At 39.5% G+C, this 8819-nt stretch overlaps 1 pseudogene; it reads left to right on the forward strand.

The window, feature by feature from the left end:
- Positions 1-467: 467 nt before the first annotated feature.
- Positions 468-7231, forward strand: LOC143639716 (high affinity copper uptake protein 1 pseudogene; annotated as a pseudogene).
- Positions 7232-8819: the final 1588 nt, after the last annotated feature.

Consider the following 8819-nt stretch of genomic DNA (forward strand, 5'->3'; position numbering starts at 1 on the left):
GTCACCCTGAACCCAGGAAAAGAGGAAGAGCTTTGTAATTCCAGGCCACATAACCTCCCAATAAGGGAGATTAATGAGACCACTGGAGAATAGAAAGCCAATGAGTGCTCATACTGCAAAAAGGGAAGCATCATTGAAAGGGGGAAACTTCCAAAGGAAGCCATATTGTCAGAATATGACCCATCCTAACATAAATGGCATCAGCAGAGCTAAAATTCTGCTCAAGAATTCCCCAAGAGTGTCCACCAAGAAAACTCAGCTGACTCTTACCAATAGATAGGAGCAAGTTCAGTTTTATCAGCTTGAACTTAAACATCTAGCAAAAATAGTTAAAACCAAAGCACAGTCATTCCTAGGCTTTCAAAAAGAAACAACAGATATTTTAGTGTAATTTAAGAAGTGCACTTGTGTTAACACACCCCAATATATAAGAATGGAGGCATCAGAAGAGAGATTCTTAGGCAACAATGCCTGGTAACTATCAACAAAAACTGCCAGAGCCAGAAGTTTTTAGTCAGTTTTGGCCTTCAGATCTTCCTAACCTCCTACATAGGTAAACTTAATCAGTGTTTGCTAGTATAACTATCTAGCTCTAAGTAACAAAGGGATCTTTACCAAACACAGAGGTTATACAACAAAGATATTTTACAAAAATCAGATAACATTAACTAACTTAACTAAATGTTGTGTTTACATTCCTGATAACTCTGACAATGTTAAAGATTTATGTTCCCTAAAAGGAGCCTTATTAGACTTTGTAAGGCCTTGTTATGTGGACAATTTCTCAGGCCTTCAACCTCCAGGTTATTAATTTCTATCATGATATTCATGGACAGGCTCCAGATTCTATAGCTGCTATTTTGTATTAATCTTATTTCATTACTCATGTCTTTTGTTTCTCTTATAAAAGTGCCTACCCCCAGGTGAATTTACAACCTGTTCTTCCTGAACCAGATGTTTTCCAGGAGCCCCTTGACCCACTCAATTTTTAAAAAGGGAATTCAAACTGCTTGCCCCACCACACATCACCCCCTATCAGTCAAAGTAGAAAGAATGATCATCATATTTTTTTTCCTTTTTCCTCCTTAATATTAGGAGGTCCCTAATATTAGAGGGAAAAATTACAGTCAGTATAGATGTTCACCAATATGTCTAGCTTGGGAAGATGTATTGGGGGAACTACCCCCAAGATCACCCTGGGTAATCTCCAAGAAAGAGACACTTGCTTCCACAGCCCAACTTACAAATGGGACAACTCCCATTCTCAAAAATTATGCTTCCTGGGTCCCACTTCAATCAACCACTGAGCCATGCTTTCTTATTTCTCCCAAAGGAGCTTAGTTTGCCTGCTTGTATAAACTAACTCCTTGCCTAAATCTCCAAGCTGACAATAACTCTGAATTATGTATCACAACCCATTTTTTTTCCTCAAATGTACTATTATGATGGAGTAGAAGAAAGAGAATGCCTGGACTTATTAGAAGGCCAGGACCCACTGATTTTTCAACACAAATTAGTTGCCCAATTTTAGTTCCCCTCCTAGCTGGCTTGGGAATAGCTAGATCTACTGCTATAGGAACTACAACTCTTATCACAAACTCTGAAAATAGATATAAACTTAGATGCACTAGAAAGGTCAATTTCCAAACTGGAAGCTTTTACTCTCATGGTTCTCTTGATTGACTACCATCATCTCAGCTATAGTTGGGCCCCTAGTACTTCTCCTGAGTGGGATTACTTTAGGTCCCTGTCTCTTAAAAACTCTCCTAAACCATATACACAGAGTGTAGTTGAAGTCTGATTTAGAGTCTTGCAAGCTCAGTACGGTCCTTTAGAGAAGTTAAAAAATATATATCATGTGCAGAATTGATATCTAGCCTGCTAAAACTAGTGGGGAATGTTATAGTCAAGCCAAAGTGACTCCATTTTGTTTAGTAACTCCATTTTTGTAAAACAGCCATGCCAAAAAGAAAGGTCAAGATGGGGGCAAGTTTGGTTTTTTGGGTTTTTGTTGTTGTTGTTTCCTTTTGTTATAGAAACCCTGAAGAAAATGGAACTATCTAATGGGGCTTTGCTTCTGTAACTAGGGTAATGAGGCTCCACTTATGTAATTGGGGGTGGCTGAGCAAATTGTGATTGGCTAAGTGTCCTGCCACCTAACTGCACTCTCCCACTTCTGTAATTTGGCTTGCTTGCATTGGCTAAACCCCAATGCAAGTGGTTTTTAGGCTTAAAAGTATCTCCCTTACAATTATTTGGGGCTGATCAGGGAACAGACTTTATGTTCCTGGTCAGTCACCATGGGTGTGCTTCAATAAAGGCTTGATTCAATTATATGTGAGTGGTCTGGAAGTAAATTTATGAAACCCCAGGACATTGCTTTAACTATAACAGAATCGAAATAAAATAATATTTCTAACATTATTTTAAAAGTATGTCTAATAAAGCTACTTTGATTAATTTTATGAGAATTAATTCTTAAATTAATTCTCATAAAACTGGTTGAGCTGCTTTCTTAAAGAGTTTCATCGTTTCTTAGTCAAGGTGCACTAGTTCTTATGTCCTTGTAATTTCTCTCACTGAAAGGCAAATTCTGAACATCAGTCCACTTACCACCAATATTAACGATGCTCATCAAAAGTTACTATGTCAAGTAAAAGATAATTTATAGAAAAGAGAAGAATGTATCTTTATATGTCTTAACTTTCCTAAAGTATAACATAACTTTCCCTTAATAAAATAAAATTACATATGGTGTGCTTTGTGCAATAAGCATAATTATTATGCTTTTCTAAGAGGTTGGAGATATGCACTTGGGTTCTTAGTTGATATAATCAGTGTGGTGCCTAAAATTCTCTGACCTTTCAGAGAATGATTGTTGTCCATTATCAGATTTGTCCTCAATGTCCCAAGATAGAAGAGCAGTCTTATATTTTGTCCTTGATATGCTGAGGGGTAGTAGCCTTCAAGGCATGAACTATCTGTTATGTTCTAGCCATCTGAAATTAAATTTGGTTTGGCATTAAGCATGTTCATGCCTCCTGTCAGGAAAGTTAAATGAAAATGAAAAGTCCCAATTACATAAAAAAGGGTCTCATGGTTTCGGTTTCCCACCAGCATGGCTTTGCCACACTTATTCTTACTGTGACCTTGTCAAGACAATGGGGACGGGGAGTGCCTTCACCAAAAGAGAGATTCTGAAAAAGAATAAAATAAAAATCCTAGAAATAAATGGGTTCATAAGGAAATTGAAAATTTTATTGAAAGCCTGACTTGTAGATTTAGCCATATAGAAGACAGATTTTCAGGGCTTAAACACAGGGTATGATCTTGAAAGCACAGAAGAAAAAGAAAAGATTTGTAAAATACATGATCAGAATATTCAGAAATGATGAAAAATTAAAAGACTAAATTTTTTAAAAAATCATTTATATAAAAAATGTACTGAAATACAAACTAAAAACATTTACAAACTTTTCAGTAAAATAATATCAGAAAAATTTCCAAACTTTAGAAAGGACATGGAAATCCAGGTACAGCAGGACAAGGATGAAATTGAAAAAACCTCATGAGAACTGTGCAATTCACATTTCCAATTAAGTCAATGAAAATTATCACTGATTGAATGTAAGAGTGATCAGTTTATAATACCAGTAATCACATTGAACTCCAGGAATAATTTGGCTTTGCTAGGCAGATGTGACCTTCTTTCCTCAACATACATGTATGTCCTCCTAAAGATGCAGGATCAGTTAAAGAAGACAACCTTCCTAGACAGAGAAGAAACAGTTTTCAGTCATTGTTATATAAGCAGCTGTACTTTTCTGCTAGAAAATCAACTCTCAAGAATTGTCACAGACTTTTCAGTACAGATTCTAAATCCAAGAGTGATTGCAGCATTTATATGAAGTCCTGAAAGAAAATAAATACAAAGTTAGCTATATATAGCAAAGTTATTCTTCAGAACTAATGAAATAAAAACCTTTAAAAATAACCACTAAAAGAGTTTATGATAACTAATCCATAATTACACAACATTATAAGAAAAAAAATTACACACTAAAGAACTTTTTTAAGAACTGTCAAACTGTCAGAACAAGAAATAAATCTCATTAGAAAAGTAAAAATGTGAGAGAATTAAAATTTAACTAAACATTAGAAACAAATCAAAATGAAAAAAATTATCTCTACAATATCTCTGAATGTAATGGTCTTAATTTCCTAATTAAAAGACATAGACTGGGCCAGGCATGGTAGGGCACTCCTGTAGTTCCAGCAGCTTGGGAGGCTGAGGCATGAGAATAGTAAGTTCAAAGCCAAGTTCAGCAACTGCAAGGCCTCAAACAACTCAGTGAGACCCTGTCTCTAAATAAAATACAAAGTAGGTCTGGGGATTTGGCTCAGTGTTTGAGGGCACCTGAGGTCAATCCCCAGTACGAAAAAAAAAAAAAAAATCACTAGGAGCAGTCTCTTCAAAACACAGAAAGGATACAGTGAATGAAAAACAGACTTGAGAAGTGGGTGATAAGATAAATCATCTAAAATTCTATATCAATAGTTTGAAAACTGAAGAGACTGGAAAATAGATTACCAGAATAGAAAATGAGCACATGGTACCCTAAGCCACCAAAAAATGGTGAATGAGAAGGGGGAAGAGGCATCAAAGCTTTCCCACTTAAAAATGGTGTACAAAGACAAAATTTTAAGCACAAAAGAAACAGAAAATTCCTTTAAGATGTTTAAGATGCACAAACAAGCAGATGTGGTGGCTTGTGTCTCTAATTGCCTATAATCTCAACAACTCAGGAGCATGAGGCAGGACGATCATGAGTTCAAAGCCAGCTTCAGCAAAAGTAAGACATTAAGCAACTCAGTGAGACCCTGTCCCTAAATAAAATAAAAAATAGTGCTGGGGATGTTGTTAAGTGGTCCAGTGCCCCTGAGTTCAAGCCCCAGTATCAAAACAAACAAACAAAAACCCATAACAGCCTTAAAAAAATTGTGAAAAGAAAACTAAGCCGGGGATTCACAACCATTTTGTGGCTCCCTCACCCAACGAGTCACCTTCTTAAATCAGTCAGCATCTTCCCACATCCAGGCTGCTACAAATTAAATCAGAGGAAATTCCCTTGCAAAGAGAACTCTTAAAAATACAGGCAGAATTTCTAGAAGGACCTCTAATAACTCTAAATCACAGAAACTCCCTTCCTTTCCTGCAAAACCATCAACAAGAGGAACAGAGTTGGCTGGAAGGGACTTGAACCAGGGAAGTGTGTGTCTATTCCTGCTCAGACTCTGTGGCCAAGCAAGGGCTAAAAGTTCTGGGCAGTGTCTGTTTGCTCACGCAACCCTGACAGAGTCAACAAAGTGGCAGCTTTGGCTCTTACAAAGACAAGGCAGACTCATCAGATTTCCAACCACGAACACAGTGGGAAGGTACTATAGGAAATTCTAGGGACAGTCTCCATGACCTGCAGGAATGGGATCACAAGGCCTACTAGAGAGATGCTGCCTGAATATTCAGTAACATAGAGACCCAGCAGGAAATTGCCTGAGGCTACACAACAGAAAGGACCTCATAACAGCTTTAACAGGTGCAGAGTCTAAACCATGATCTAAACTGGCAAATGATGGAGAAATGTTTGGATATTTTGGGGACCTTGCTTTGGACTTAGCACTGTAAATCAACACAAGCTATTCACAACCTAGGGTGGTGCAAACTAGAACAACCTGAGACTCTTTACTGTTGTGCATTAGAGACCAACATTGGCCAGGGGAATACTGTTATACCAGAGATCACCCACGGAAGATTCACAGGCAAAGTTCCTGTTCCCACTGACAGCCACCAGGATCTTTGCTACATTAAAAGAATCCAATAGATTGGAAAAGTACACAGTGACACAGCAATCATGGGAAACTCCAGAGCCTACATCCTGAAACACTATTAAGGCCCTATCCCAAAAAAAGTTTCAAAATGAAACTCTGGTCTTGTGAAGTAAAGATAAAAGATTTTTTTCTGTCCCAGGCCAAAGGAGAGAAAAAAAGCAAAGATTAAGCAGCCCAAGACACTGACAACTGATTGGGAAGAGTTTAAAAAACAGAAAAACCACAAAAGGTTGCAGCAGGGAAGACAAGTACAATTATAAGATACATTTCTCAGAAATTCACACCTTTTATACATACTTAGGAAGCAATCTTGCATTAGCTTCAAAGTTTAAAGATGCTGTGATCAGGGTACAAGTGGGTGGGGGTGTCAGCTTTTATGCAAATGAGCTCATGAGGAAAGAGGGGCCAATTCTGTGCAGGGTGAGATGTCTGAGAAGAATGGGGTCTGCCTGACTTAATTTTCAAATCAACCCATAACACTACTATATATATAATAGGATCTGCACCATCCAAGCTGTCAATTGCAGGAAACTACTGATAGTAAGTTCTTAACAACTAGGTAATTGGCTCCTGTGCCTCTGAAACTCAAAAGAAATCAACAGACTGATTGACATCTGCTAAACATCCAAACAGGGGTGGGAACCCATGGCCTCTGTGACAGTGGTAGACATGCCAAGCCAGGCAGAATTAGTAGGAGCTTCTGAGTGGGTGATTAGCTCTGGCTCTGAGAGCAAGGCACCTGTGGCAGGACGTGGCAAGAGACTCTTCTGCCAACTTTCAACTTTTCCTGGACCATTCCCTTCATATGGGAATAAACTATATGAGCCATGCCAACCATCTCACCATCATGCAAGCACCTCAGCTTCACACTCCCATGGTGGAGGAGACGGCAACATGATGATGATAACTATGACCTTCTACTTTGGCTTTAAGAATGTGGAACTGTTTTCTGGTTTGGTGACCAATAGAGCTAGAGAAATGGCTGGAGCTTTTGTGGCAGTGTTTTTACCAGAAATGTTCTATGAAGGACTCAAAATAGCCCAGGAGAGTCTGCTGAGCAAGTCACAATTCAGCATTCATACAATTCCATACCTTTCCCAGGAACAAATGGATCCATTCTTATGGAGACATACAAAACTGTTGGGCAGCAGATGCTGAACTTCCCTCACCTCCTGCAAACAGTGCTGCATGTCATCCAGGTGGTCATCAACTACTTTCTCTTGCTCATCTTCATGACCTACAATGGGTCCTCTGCACTGCAGTAGCAGCAGGGGCTGAAACAGGATACTTTCTCTTCAGCTGGAAGAAGGCAATGATAGTGGACATCACAGAGCATTGCCAGTAACATCAGATTCCATGGTGTGGCCTTATCAATTGCAGTGGAATGAGGTTCAATACTGGAAGATGTGGTTCCTGCTCCAATCATCCCTCTTGCTCCTCTTTTCACAAACACACACACCTGCTGAATAGAGGTCTAGTTTATAGTCTCCAATATAAAATGGTGATCTCCCAAACTGTTTTTTCTAATAAGCTGAGATTCTCATTCCTTTTGAGAAGCCTCCCATGAACTGTCTTCTCCCCCATCATCACCCTAGATCCTTATCTAATCCAGGTAGCTTTCTAGTAAATGACTTGTTAATCTGTTACCTTTTTTAATCTTCTGGGTTTTCTTTAGCAGACAATATGTGAGTTTGGTGGGTGTTATTCTGGGTCAGTGATTGATAGGGATTAACTTCAGCCAGCAATGATAATTGAGGGAGATACTTACCCAACTAAACCAGGACTCAAATATCATATTAGAAAGTAAGCTTCAATCTTTGGACTCAGTGGGTGGGAATGACATTGGGCATTCTCTAGGTGTGGTGTGTTGCACAAAATCTTTGTAACTTTTGAGGTGGTTTGAGAGTGAAAATAGGCATAGAGCTTGCAGAATGTGTATTCTTGGGCTGTGAACTCATCAACATGTGTTCCCACTTAACATTTTGATTTGAATGAGCTTGTCAGTTTTAAAAAAAAGACAATCAATTAGAGAAAATGGACACAGATATTTTTAATGAAACCATTGGCATTTTACTTTGACTTGGTGCTGCAGTCTGGCTGGGCACAATTCAGGAGCCACTTGTCAAAAGAAATGAACATTATTTTAATAACACACACACCACACCACACAGCTCCTCAGGAAAACCCTCAGAGCCCAACTGCCATCACCGGCTTCCCACAAGCCTCTCAACCTCCCCCACTCCTCCTGTTCTTGAGGCCGATTGGCTGGGTCGCATGGGCAGAACAAAAAAAAGTCCCCCAATGAGCAGCTCTGTAGTCTGAAAGGGCAGGGAAACAGCCCAATGAGCATCACCGCAGAGGAGCCAATCAGTTGGCAGCTAGAAGTTTGCTGGGGCTGCTATGAGCCAATCATCAGCTGGAAGCTGGAAGTTTTCTGGCTGCTGGAAGTTTGCTGGGGCCCCTTTTGGCTGTGGCTCTCAACATCTCCCCTTCTCTGTTTAAAAAACAAACATGTGGCTTAGGGACCGTGCCTGCCTTAGGTTGTCCAATACTACACATGGTCCTTACTCATCATCGAATGAGCTGACCTCAAGGCGTCAGCCTCCTGTCTTATATTGGTACCATTGCAATTGGATCTTATCCATCATTGACTACTGGACCAGCATACAGCCACACCTGTGGATAGGTCTTTTACCAGCGGGGGGGAAGCAGGGGGTGAGGTTCTTTGTCTCACCTCTGTTGGCCCCCAAATTTTAGCTGAATGACCATCACAAGCAGAAGGGAGGAAGATACAGCAAGCCAGTTGATGGCTCCTTTTAAAAAAATTGTAACTCCGATGACACCATCAGCAAAAATACCCCAACACTACCACAAGTCGCTGCACTACCAGATAGTTCACAATGCATACAAGTGAGTTCACAATGCATATAAGT

The sequence above is a fragment of the Callospermophilus lateralis genome, chromosome Y (assembly GCF_048772815.1).
Source record: "Callospermophilus lateralis isolate mCalLat2 chromosome Y, mCalLat2.hap1, whole genome shotgun sequence".
Lineage (NCBI taxonomy): Eukaryota > Metazoa > Chordata > Mammalia > Rodentia > Sciuridae > Callospermophilus > Callospermophilus lateralis.